Source organism: Colobus angolensis, unplaced genomic scaffold, assembly GCF_000951035.1.
Source record: "Colobus angolensis palliatus isolate OR3802 unplaced genomic scaffold, Cang.pa_1.0 Scaffold100, whole genome shotgun sequence".
NCBI lineage: Eukaryota > Metazoa > Chordata > Mammalia > Primates > Cercopithecidae > Colobus > Colobus angolensis.
In genome coordinates, this window is record NW_012110920.1 from 6,183,645 (window position 1) to 6,197,098 (window position 13,454).

A 13,454-nucleotide genomic window follows, 5' to 3' on the forward strand; every position below is an offset into this window, starting at 1 on the left:
GCCAAAACAACTTGTGATTCCAGCTTGCTTGGGAGATTGTTGTTACTATTTTCTTGCTTATCTGTTCCTCATTTACTTTTTTTTTTTTTTTTTGAGACCGAGTCTTGCTCTGTCACCCAGGCTGGAGTGCAGTGGTGGGATCTTGGCTCACTGCAAGCTCCACCTCCCTGGTTCACGCCATTCTCCTGCCTCAGCCTCCCGAGTAGCTGGGACTACAGGTGTGTGCCACCACACCCGGCTAATTATTTGTATTTTCAGTAGAGATGGGGTTTCAGCATGTTAGCCAGGATGGTCTCGATCTCCTGACCTCGTGATCCATCTGCCTCAGCCTCCCAAAGTGCTGGGATTATAGGCATGAGCCACCATGCCTGGCCTGTTCATTTACTTTTTAAGGCTAGCTAGGTGCTTGTAATTTCTCTTGAAGGAAGTCAGGATTTTTCCTTTATTTTCATGCTTGGGGGGTCCCAGCAGACCTCAAAGAGGGTTCTTACTTCATCTCACTGGCACATACTATGTCCAATTTATTTATTTATTATGTATCATTCCCCTCCCCCAATTAGGATGTCAGCTCCATGAGCTCTGGAGCCTTGTTTGCCTTGAAAGACAGTGGGGTGTTGACTAGGACCAGCTTTGAGGGAGTGTGTGATCTGCAGTTGCTCAGGTCTTCATGCTCAGAAGAGCCTTATAGTTGGTTTAATGTTCTGCTGTTGCCATCTTGAAATTCTTAATAACTTTTGAACATGGAACATCAGATTTTTATTTGTCACTGGGCCTTGCAAATTATGTAGCTCATCCTACCTTTTCTGGTGTTAACTATAAACAGGTTACCTGGCTTTAAAGCCTAGTTCTGCCACTTGTGACTATTGGCAAGTTATTTTTGCCTCTGTAACTCTGTTTTCTCCTCTGTTAGGTGGGGATAATAATGACAGTACGTGCTCATAGGGTCATTGTAAAGTTTAAATGAGTTTGTATAAGCAGAGCAATTTGAATAGGGTGTGGTACACTGCAAGTAAAACTGCCTTTGCAAAAATTATAACAGTAAAAGAAATCTAACATAACTAATTCCATCTTGCTTTTACTCTCACAAGCTAACTGCTCTTGCTCATTCCTGGGAGGCCGAGCAAACTATGAGAGGAATTTAGTTTATAATTTAACTTTTTTTTAGAGACAGAGTCTTGCTCTGTTGCCCAGGCTAGAGAATAGTAGCATGATCATAGTTCACTGCAGCCTCAACCTCCTGGCTCAAGCAATTCTCCTACATTAGCTTCCCCAGCTACAGGCATGTGCTTCTACACCCAGCTAATTTTTAAATTTTTTGTAGAGACAGGGTCTCACTATGTTGCTCTGGGTCTCACTATGTTGCTCTGGCTGGTCTTGAACTCTTGATCTCAAGCTATCCTCTCATCTCAGGCTCCCAAAGTGTTGGGATTATAGATGTGAGCCACCACACTTGGCCTATAGCTTAATGTTGAAATAAGAATAATAGTCACTTTGCAAAACTGATCTTCTCAAGGGACTGAAACTGCCTTTATAAGATTTTGTAAAAGGCCACAGAATTAGGATTATAACAGGGGTCTGAATTCTGCTAAGACATGAACATAATTAAACAGTAACCAACCATTGTTCCCTAACTTGCTTTTGTATAATTGCTTACTGCTCAGGAGTCACGTCGCTGGAGGTCACAAGACTTGTAACTTCCCCAATTGCTCTTATAGATAACATCACTATTGTAAAACCTAACACTGATCTTTTAGATATTTTTTAGACTTTTGCATTCTAGTGGTACAACTGACACCACCTGGACCCATTCATACCAAGGAACTGACTTAACTGGTCCTGTGACCTCCCACCCAGAAACTGATTCAGCACATGAAGACAGTTTCAACATTCCTATGAGTTCATACCCAGCCAATCAGCAGCACCCATTCCCTAGCCCCCTGCTCACCAAATTATCCTTAAAAACCCTAGCCTCTGAGTTCTCAGGAAGGTGAATTTCAGCAATATTTCTCATCTTCCTCACTCTGTGCCCCACAAATATTAAACTATTTTGCTACTGCAACACCTGCTGTCTCAGTATATTGACTTCTTCTGTGCAACAGGCCATAAGAACCCTCTGGTTTCTTTTAGTCTGTAACAAAAGTGCCATACATGCATAAGCTATCACAGAATAATGTCTGGCACAGAGTAACACTCCATACATATTTATCCCCAAATTCATGAGTACATATGCTACAACACTCGTAAAAATCTTCCCAAAAGGAAAATATAATATGTATTGACCATTGCGTCATTTGACTTTAAGTACATTTCAGATACTCTATGCAAAAACAAGCAATTTTTTCTATTTTCACACAAAATATAACATGTGGTAAAATATATACATGATATATACATATGCATATATATAATATTGTTGGGACTCAGAAAACAATGCCCTAAAATATGTTGCTTTGACGTGCTGGCTTAAAGAAGCAGCCTCAAAATCTATTTCTGACCCCCTGACTCCTCTCTCTGATCCTCTTCTGAGGCATCAGAAAAGACCTTCTTTGGAATTTTCTTATATGAATAAGAAAAATTCTTTCCAAAAGAAATGCAATCATCTTAAAACCCTCTCTCCGGGAATTTCCTCAAAGAAACAGGAAAGATTAAGAGAGGAGACTGGAGTTGTCATTAAGAACAAGTAGACTTTTCCATCTATTCTTCTGAGAGAAGCTCTGAGAGATTACCTGGGAGACTGTATCTGCATAATAGGACAACCTTTGTTGTGTCTTTCACCTTCCTGTAACTTGTCCACAAACTATCGTTTGTCCTTCAATCATTGACAAACCATTGTCTGGTTCTGGGGCCCATTCATTTACAGCTTCCTCCTTTACATCTCCCCAGTGAAGACAATATCTAAGCATCAACTATCTGACCCTTCTTTGAGTTTTCACCCTTTTTCTGCCCTTACAATACACACACACACACGCACACACACACACACACACGTGCACGTGCACATACACCTTAATTTTTTCTACTTAAGGTATATTAGAGAAAAGGTTCTAAGATCTTTAATAAGATCTTAGAAAATACTTATGAATATATTGTATTACACTTTCCAGATGTACTACCGTTTATTTAAAAAGTCATCCACTAGAGGAAATTTAAATCGTTAACAATCTTTTGATTATGGACAATGTTGCCATATAGATGTATCATTTATGTGACTACAGCTGTAGAATAAATTCCTAGAATTGCGGAGTCAAAGACATATGTTTATAATTTTGATATATTTTTGCCAAATCACTTACCATTACTGTATGATAGAGCTGTTTACCACACTCTTACTCATATAGTGTTCAAACTTTTGAACAAATATTTAAAACAAATATCAATTCAGTTTTCACTTAGATATATCTTATTGTGAATATAACTGGGTATCTTTTTCTGTGTTCAAGGGAGTCATTTGTGTTTCTTTTATGTGTGTATGTGAATTCTCTCTTCATATAAATCATGACTTAAATCATGACTTTATTATTAAGTGTAAGAATGCTTTACATACCTGGGAAACAAGTTTTTGTGATGTGAACTAAGAATAGCCTATCCGATTATTGTTACTTTTTACTTTTTGTCATAATTTATTATATGTGCAAATTTTCAATTTCACACGTCAAATTAAGAGTCCACACATAACCATTTTGCTATATTGTTTACTTGAATTGTCATGTTGGATGTACTAATAAATCCACTGTAAGTTCACCTTACTCTCATGGATAAGATGTCTCTCTTATCCTCAGTTTGTAGATAAGATAAATGAAGTTCTGAGTGTGTAAACAACTAGTCATGCATTAAGTGGCAGAGCCAAGATTTAAACTCAGATCCTTTGGGTTACACTTGATGTTTGTAGTCTCTTTGCTGAATTGCATCCTCCAATACCTGTAAGTTTCATGAAAGTTGAGCCTGTCTTTATTTTTTGTGTTCTCATAGTACCTAACACAGGGCAAGGCACATAGATTTTCACTAACTGATGGACTGTTTTCCATTTACTTCTTTCTTTCTCTGTCTCTTATTAATGTAGCTCTTATGGGTAACATGCTAACTTTCAGCCTCTTATATTGATTTTTAAGAAATCCACAAAGTCCTCAGATAAGACAGAATTCACAGGAAGACAAACATCAGACACAAAATAGCTAAAGGACATTTGCTTTTAGAATAGTCTAGGGTGGCTTCATTTGGACAGATAAATGTTTTCACTTTAATGGGAAGCAAAGACACTAGCTACATACAGATACTGAAGTCCTCAAATAATCAAAAGTTCACCTTTAGAAAGACAGAGGCCAAGCAGGGAGCCAGCATCATTTACCAACCACAAAGAGGTATGATATGAGGATTCCATTTCATGGCAGTTAGTGTTAGGGCAAGAAAATGATGCCCCAAAATATGGTGCTTTGACATGCCAACTGCTTTGAATTTTAAACAATGGAAAAGCCTCAGAAATATTCTTAGAACCAAGATCTCTCTCTCTGATCTTTTCCTGCTCTCCTGTGTCTCTGATCCTCTTTCTTTCCTGAAGCACCAGGAGGGACGTTCTCTGGAGAAATGCAATTGTCTTAAGACCCCCTTCCTAGGAAGCTCATCAAATAACCAGGAAATATTAATCCCTAGAGAAGAGAAGACACTAGGAGTCATCACCATGCCCAGGCAGATTTTTCATCTATTTTTCTGCAGGCAGTTCTAAGGGATTACTTGGGAGGCTTTATCTGCATAACAACACAACTTTTGTTCACAGTGAAGTTCCATCCCTCACATTCCTGCCATCTCCCCCACAGCACAGAAGAAGTCTGTCCCAGGCCTTTGTTCTTTGGGCCATTCCTTTGCCATGAAAATGATTTACTTTTACAACCTCCATCTCCCCTTCTCCTATGAAGAAGGGTACATAAGTATCTGGATCTCATTGGGTTACTGGGGAATCATTATGCTGTAATTCCCCCTTGCTCATGCATATTAAATAAAATAAAAAATGAAGCAAAGGCAAAGCTTTCCCTCTTCAACACTGTATTAGTGATCACTCAGCTGTAAGACATCTCATCCCTGGTAGCCCATTTCTAGGATAGTAAGCATGTGATTTCCCATTCATATCTCAGAGAACCCTAACCCACATGGGCATTTCACCGAAGCTGCCTGTATTGCTTTATCACTCCACCTAGCCTCCAAGAAGCAGCAGTAGTTCACTGTGCCCATGAGATTAGCAAGTGAGTAAAGGGCACTACAGCAAACCATTGCCGCTGCACTGCTCTCCACCATCTATTAAAAATGGATGCACAAAAATCAGATCAGTTAAGGCTTTACTTAACTTTGGCCTGAACAATGGGCCTTATTTGCTTAGGCAGTATGTGGGAGAGAAGCAAGGCACTAGCTCCTGGTGTATCTCTGCTTGATATTTTAAAAAACAAACAAAAGAATGCTACTGTTTCACACTCCCTTTAAAAAAAAAAAGAAAGGGATCTGACAGTCTCTGAAGCCAGTCTACAACCTAACCTTGTGCTCTCTTTTATCTTTCTTGCTTCATGCTGCTAGATAATTCAAACCCAACTCCTCCCTCTGTTGCTTGCCCCAGTCCTGTATTACTCCGCCCCTTCTCTAGTGCTATAGAGATGCTGTGGAGCACAGGCTCCCCACCTGGCTGGGCTTGGCAATCACTCAGGTAGCTTTTTAGTATGAATCTGCAGGCCTGAGTGGAAAGTCACTGAATCAGAATGTTAGAGCAGGAAGGGAAGGGCAGGGTGTCTCACAAACTTGTTTTGTTGTTGTTGTTGTTGTTGTTGCTGTTGTTTGGTTGGTTAATTGGTTGGGTTTGGTTTGGTTTGGCTTGATTTTGTTTGTTTTTTAATGATGTTAATACAACCAGTTAGAAAGGGCCAGAGTCTGGGAACCACTGCCATAGAAAATACCTGTCTTGAGATGAGTAATTGAATTAGGCTAGTTTAAAAGTTCTTTTCTACACCAAGATTCTGATATTTGGTATTGCGTACAAGCAAAATGAAGTCCATAAGGTGCGAAGAGTGAAGTGTGTGCAAGTTGTATTTGGATTTTGTTTCCATCATTTACTATGTGACCAAACTTGTTAACTTTTCGAATCCTCCATTTCTCCATCTGTAAAATGGGAGTTGTAACTGCCCTCACCTCATACGACCATTATGAAAGTTACCTGAGATAGGATGTAGAGGGCCAAGTACATAGTAAGTATTCAATAAGTGCTAGCTCTTATCAGTAACTTCAACATTCTCATTCAGCACTCAATTACCTGTTATAAAATGGCATAGTAAGACAGATGTAGTAGCTCATGCCTGTGATCTTAGCACTCTGGGAGGTGGAGGCAGGGAAAATCACTTGATGCCAGGAGTTCGAGACTAGCTTGGGCACATAGCAAGACTCCAGTTTCAACCACAAAATTAAAAATTAGCCAGGCGTGGTGGCACACATCTGTGTCCTAGGTACTCAGAAGGCTGAGGTGGGAGGATTGCTTGAGCCCAAGAGTTTGAGGCTGCAATGAGCTATGATCACACCACTGCACTCCATCCTGGGCAACAGAGTGAGACCCTGTCTTTAATTAAACTAACAAATAAAATGGTGCATCTGCACACAACCTCCCATATACTTTAAATAACTTCTAGGCTCCTTATAATACTTAATGCAATATAAATGCTATGTAATAGCATTGTAATGCTATGTAAATAGCTGTTACACTGTATTTTTAAATTTGTATTATTTTTAATTGTTGTATTATCATTTTTACTGGGTTTAAAACAAATATTTTTGATCCAAGGTTGATTGAATCTGCGGATGCAGAACTTGGAGATATGGAGGGCTGACTGTCCTTAAATTACTAATTTAAAAAGATTTTTAAAATTTAAATAAGTGCTAGATCTGCTGTTGTTGTGGTTGCCTTTCAGTGGTGAACTGCTGTTACTTACAATGCTTCTAACACTAAATTTGTGGTGTTTTTTTTTTTTTTTCTGACACTATCCAAATTCTCTAACCATCTGGACATCAACTGGTTGCCCTTCAACCCAACTCAAGTCAGACACTAACTACCTATAGTTTGATAATTTGCTGGAATGGCTCACAAAGTGAGGGAAACATTTACTTACATTGACTGGTTTATAATAAAGGAATAAAGGATACAAATGAAAAGCCAAATGAAGAGATACATAGAGTAAAGTTTGGAGGGTCCCGAGCACAGGTGTTTCTCTGCCCCCAAGGAGCTGGGGCACATCACCCTCCCAGTGTGTGGATGTATTCACCAACTTGAAAGTTCTCAGAATATTATTATTTAGGTCTTTCACAGATGTTCCATGAGGTAGGTATGATTGATTAAATTATTGGCTATTGGTGACTGAGCTCAATCTCCATCTCCTCTCCACTCCTGGAGTTTGAGGGATGGGCTGAAAACCAAGTCTTTAATCTCATGGTTGGTTCCTCTGGAAACCCACCCCATCCTGAAGCTATCTAAGGGCCCACCAATAGTCATTTCATTAGCATAAACTCAGGAATAGTTGAAAGAGGCTTGTTATGAATTACAAAAGATGTGCCTATTACCCCATCACTGAAGAGTTTTAGAAGCTCTCTGCCAGGAACAGGAGACAAAGACCAAATATTTATTTCTTATTAATGGTTGCCCAACTCTTCCTGGGAAGCTCAGGTATGTTGCAGGTGCTGAGTCTACCATACAGGAGAGAAGGCAGTCCAGGCCGGCAGTGCAGGGCATCCTAAAGTGAAATATTTGTCCAGATGGACTGAGATGGGTCCCCTGTCTTCAAAAGCTATAGGTGCTCCAAAGGTATGATTATCATTCAGCACAATCTCCCAGAGTGAGGGGTTAAGGGAGGGGAGGATTTTATATTCTGTTTGCAACCTCCTGGGCATCCTCCTTCTCTCTCTTCAGTCCTTTGTCTGTTTACTCATCAGAGCCCAAAAAGGAACAGGGAAGCAATCTGGTATTATAATTATAACTGTTTATGTTACTTAATATTATAATCACCATCCAGATCATTTCTGTTGTTATTTTTACTTAATGTCTAAACGGTCCACAGGGCTCTTAAGATGTACACAGTGGGGATGCCGGTTAAAACTGTGGTGGGGCCTGGCAGGGTGTGGTGGGGCCCGGCAGGGTGCGGTGGCTCAAGCCTGTAACCCCAGCACTTTGGGAGGCCGAGGTGGGCGGATCACAAGGTTAGGAGTTTGAGACAAGCCTGACCAATATGGTGAAACCCCATCTCTACTAAAAATACAAAAATTAGCCGGGTGTGGTGGCACGCGCCTATAATCCCAGCTACTCAGGAGGCTGAGGCAGGAGAATCACTTGAACGCAGGAGACGGAGGTTGCAGTGAGCCGAGATCACATCACTGCACTCCAACCTGGGCGACAGAGCAAGACTTCATCTCCAAAAAAAAGAAAAAAATTGTGGTTGGGCCTGAGGTCAGGTCCCTGGGCTGGCAGAGGCAGCAATGACAGTCACTCTCACTCACTGCACCGTGTGCTTCCACCTGCAGTTCCTCATTCCTAATGCTAGCCCTTCTCAGAAATGATCTAAGTCCTTTCTCAGGGACTTAAGGGAATTGCAAATTTATTCTCCTGCCACTAGGTGGCAGGCAACACGATGTGCATTTTCCAAGTAAGATATTAACGACAGTCATAAACGGTCCCCCTCTGTCTCCAAGCATTTATTCCCTATATTAAAGTTAGTAAATCTTAAGCTCATTTCTGACTGCAAGCCCAACTTGCTCCATCTGAGAGCACCCCAGGTGTGCCTGCTGTAATGTCTGCCCTTCAGGGATTCATAATCACAACTCTGATAATAGCAAACCCGCGTGTCTATGGCGTTTTCTAGTTTACAAAGCACTGTAGGGTTGGTAAAGCTCTTTTGCATGCAGGATCTTATTTGACAAGTGAATGTACATACACACCAAGCCCAGCCATAATGAAACTTCATTATACTGATGAACAATGCATACACAATGTCCTGCTGATCCATTTGCATCCACTTTATATGGAAACAGTTGCTACAGAAGGTCTTGGAACCAATGGCAGTATTTTAAGGTACTCAACTAGTGATAGGCATCACTTCAGCTCAGTGTCTCTGGGACCACCACGGGGAGGTCGGCAGCTGAAAGGGCAAAGCTCTTGGGCTGGGCACCATGAGTACAGCATCTCCTCGTTTGGCTTAGTACTGCCACACCATGGAGGTCTGGTTTGTTCTTTCCTCACAAACAAGAATCAGCTACATCTTGTCATTTGCATATAGCCAGCATGAGTTAAGTCACCCTTGCACTCTGGAATAAATTAATTCGTTCAAGAAGGGAGTGAATCCTGTATATGTGAGTGTGTGTGGCGTTGGTGGGGAGTGCTGTGATTTGGGGGGATTCAGGGTAAGAGAATTGAAAATCCACTTGTCTGAGATTATTTCGTCTGTCTCACAGTTTTATAACTCTGTCTGAAAAGGTCTGATTCCTTTTATTAACCATTGTGAAGGCTTTTCTCCCAGGCTGAATTTAAGAAGCCGACTCTGCATAGGCAGATAGTGATACACTGCAGAGCTCATTGTTTTCTGTTGTGAACTACAAATGACACACATTTGTATTTCATAAAATCAGCATAAAAGCAAAAAATGTATTGGCTTGGAGAGTGAGTTTGTCCATCAATGTAATATTCCTATTAAGGCAGCTATTCAGCTGTGGAAAAAAACCACATTGTATTCCAATAATTAAATAGAGCAGGTGAGTGTTAGGACTTCCACATTAGAAACTCTGCTATTTACACATTACATATATTTTATTATAGGGCTGGAGGGAAATGAGTTTTGCATAATTTTCCAAAAATCCTCATTGCATATGGAGGCTACAGAAAGCCATGGCTGTTTCCTTAGAATGATCATTAATCAAGTCCCTTCCTTTCCAACCAGCCACTGAGATGACCCTGTTCAGTCTCCCTGGGTCACCCACTATCCTGGGCCTGTCGGTGCTGGCCTCAGGTACCTTTGGTAATATGACTTGCTATTTTAGAATGCAAGTTGCATAGCAGGTGCAAATTCTGTGATGGAACTTGCAGAATGGACAGAGCAAAATCTCACTGCTTTCATTTCATCTGTGCCCAGAGCAGACTTTACAAAGCAATAAAGACTGAATGTCTAAGGACTTAAAAGAAATCTAGTGTGTTATCATCATCAATTTACGAAACTCCCACAAGGAAGCAGGCAGGATACAAAACATACAAATTGTATCGTTGTTGCCTCTGGAAGTTTACATGGCAAAGTAGGAAATGTTGAAATTGGATATTACTTCTGCCTCACCTCCTCTTTCCTCTTTCCCCCTACCCTTTTTTTTATTTTCTGTTTTGCCTTTGAGTTTGAAGGGTTCCCTCTGGTGACTAGCGCTTGGCAAAGCTTCTGAGTATAATACCGTAGAAGACACTGAAGTGTGAGTCACTTCTAAATACTAGGTCGGGGCTAGGGCCACAAGAGGGAAGTGGCGAGAAGTGTGTGTGTGTGTGTGTGTGTGTGTGTGTGTGTGTGTGTGTGTTGAACCAAGGGGTGCAAGTTAAATGCGGCTAAAAACAGATGGAGATATTCACTAGGCTGTGTTCACTTTGTTTCTGTGATAGATACTCCCTCCCTACCTCCACATCACCATCCCACCTTTCGGGAATTACTGGCCACAAGGACCTTTCCCTGCTTTTGGACATAAGCCTCATACTCATTGCACAAACTGTCCTCTGTGTTTAGAATGTGTCAGACATTATGGAAGCAAGGATGACAAGGGCATGGCTCCCACTCTTGACAAGATCCTAATCGTGTGCTGAAGACAATTCTGCCATCCCAGTACAGAAAAACATGTTCTACAAGGACTGAGCAAACTGCTAAGGGAACAAATGCATCTGTTCTGAGTGTCCGGGGCAGGTTCAGAGGACAGGGGACATCTTATAAAAGGCTGAAGGAGATAAATAAATTCTGCAGAATTCTGGGCAGAAAAGACATGCACGTAGTACAAAGGCAGAAAATTGCTGAGCCTGTTTTTAGCGATGATAAATTCCGTTGAAGAATATTGAAAATAAAAGTTGTAAAAATTGGTTGGGGTCTTACTGTCAATTGCTTTATATGCTACAGTTAGCCAGGTCCTTTTAATTGCAAGTAATGATACCCAGGCTGGAGCTCAGGTTTGGGACAGGGAGAGCTGTTTTCATTGTTAAGAAAAATTATTATAGAAGTGCTAAGATGTCTCAGAGGACTCAAGAAGAAGGATACAGCTAGGCTTCAGAAACAACTGGAAGCAGAGACTTGCATATTGTCAGTAATCCAGTTATCTAGGTATCACAAATTTCTGCTCCTCTCTGTCTCTCTGCCTGTCTTTTTCTCAGCATGGTATGTATGTGTGTTGTTCAAAGGCTTTCTCGTTTACTCTTCTTGTCCACAAAGTAAGAAACATGGCTGCCAGCACATCCTGGCTTTCAGTCTCACACTCAAGGAATGCAAAGAGAAACTGACTTTTTTTTTACCCATTTCAGTGCCAAAATTCCCAGGAAAGAATTTGGATCAACTCAGGTTATGTCAGGTATCCACTATGGAACAATCTGCTATGGCTATGGGGCATTACAATATTTAAACCAGCATGGATCCTATGCCAAGTCCTCAACCAATATAATAAAACTGGGCACTGAGGGATGGGCTGTCTTCATGCAGCTACTATTCTTTAGCCTATGGATAGACAGAGGGTCAAATCTCAAATTAAAAAAAAAAAAAAAGAGCAGACAGTTCTATAGAAGCCCACTCCACCATGAACTCCATTCAAAGCCACAGGGAAATATTACCAGCTTCAAGGAGACAATGACATGGTCTGATCCAATCTGTCCCCAAGATATAGACAACAATCCTATTTTGGAATTTATTATAGCATCTAATAATTTTATTGTCAGCAAGTGTTTCTTTATATCTGACCTGTCATATCTACACTTCCTTTAGAGAATATGAACTATTCACCTCATGACCACAGACTCAAAGACAACTAGTAAGTATTTCTAAAATGTGTCCCCTATAATCAAGCACTGACAAAAAGACTGCCGCATAGTGAATGTTCAGCTAGGTTCTACGTTTTCAACAGCAACTAAGATCTAGTCCATGCTGACAAGGCCTTTGAAGTCTGGGACCTAGCAAGACGGCAAAGACAAATCAAACCTCCACCAACTAGCAGCAGAGCATTTGGTTATATTTCTCTGTCCCCTTCTGAAGACCCAGCTCTGTGAGAAGAACTGGGAGGATGCAAAGACCGCATCTCCCACTGCCCTCCCCATCCCTGACCTCCAGCTGTTTGGGTGTCAGCAGGTTTGAACCCAAGATAGGCAACTCTGCACTGAGAGCCCCTCTCCCACTCACTGGTGTGCAGTTCAATCACAAAAGAAGCCCTCTAGTTCACAGGCTGCTGAGCCCTGACAAGGGGGAAGCAGAGGGCTGCAGGCCGAGCACAGCCAGCCCACGAGACTCTGTGGATCCACTCCATGGATGCTTCCTTGCCCAGAGGAAGGTGGTACCCTGAGTCTATCATGCCTTCCTGGTGACCGAGCCTCAGCACTTCCTGAAAGAGTGAGCAGCCTGAGAATCAGGACATCTTGGCTCTCAGCTACTGGGAGGAAAAGAGGCAGATACATACTCCTAGGAACCAGAGAATCAGTCTTAGAAGCTCCACGATTGGCCAGATCAGCTGAGCTACGCAGAAACTACCATTGCTGAAAACCAGGGCCAGGAAAGGAGCATGTGGGTGGCACACGCATGAGCATCTGGTGCTTCTGCTGTGTACTGGTGACTCTACCACCCCTGCGGGGGACACAGGACCGGAAGACAGGTCCTACCACCTCAACCCCAGGTGTAACCCTAAACCCCCTGCCGAGTTAAACCCCAAATCGTTACTCTTTGGAGGCGTGGGGAATAGAGGCGGGGTTGGCATTATTTTTCCACGCCAGTCGGAGCCCGAGAGCTTTGTTTCAGCGGAGGCGGAAGCCTCGACTCCAGGGCTTGGTGTGGGCTCGGAGAGGCCGCCCGCCGTCTGCCTGGTTCACAGCGAGCTCGGCGCTCCCTCTTGTGGCTTCTGTGTTCCCCGTCAGCCTCGGGAAGCTGCCGGCCACCACATACAAATGGACTCCGCGTAGTTAAGCTGTCAGGTCTAATGTATTTATTTGACTCTCTCCTGTTAAAATGATTTCTCTACAGCACTGCGGTTATTTACGACTATTGTCAGTACAAGGCGATGAGAAGGCAGCAGCAGAGGAAAACAACAACTGCTGAAGGAGGGCCGGGTGGCTTGGTCACGGGCTTTCCCGCGGCTGCAGCGGCTGTGTGTTTACTTTATCTGCAGCGGGGGCTTCGGAGCTCGTCCATCCATAATGCAGAGCCCACTGCCCTCAGCCCGCAGTTCACGGCCAGCCC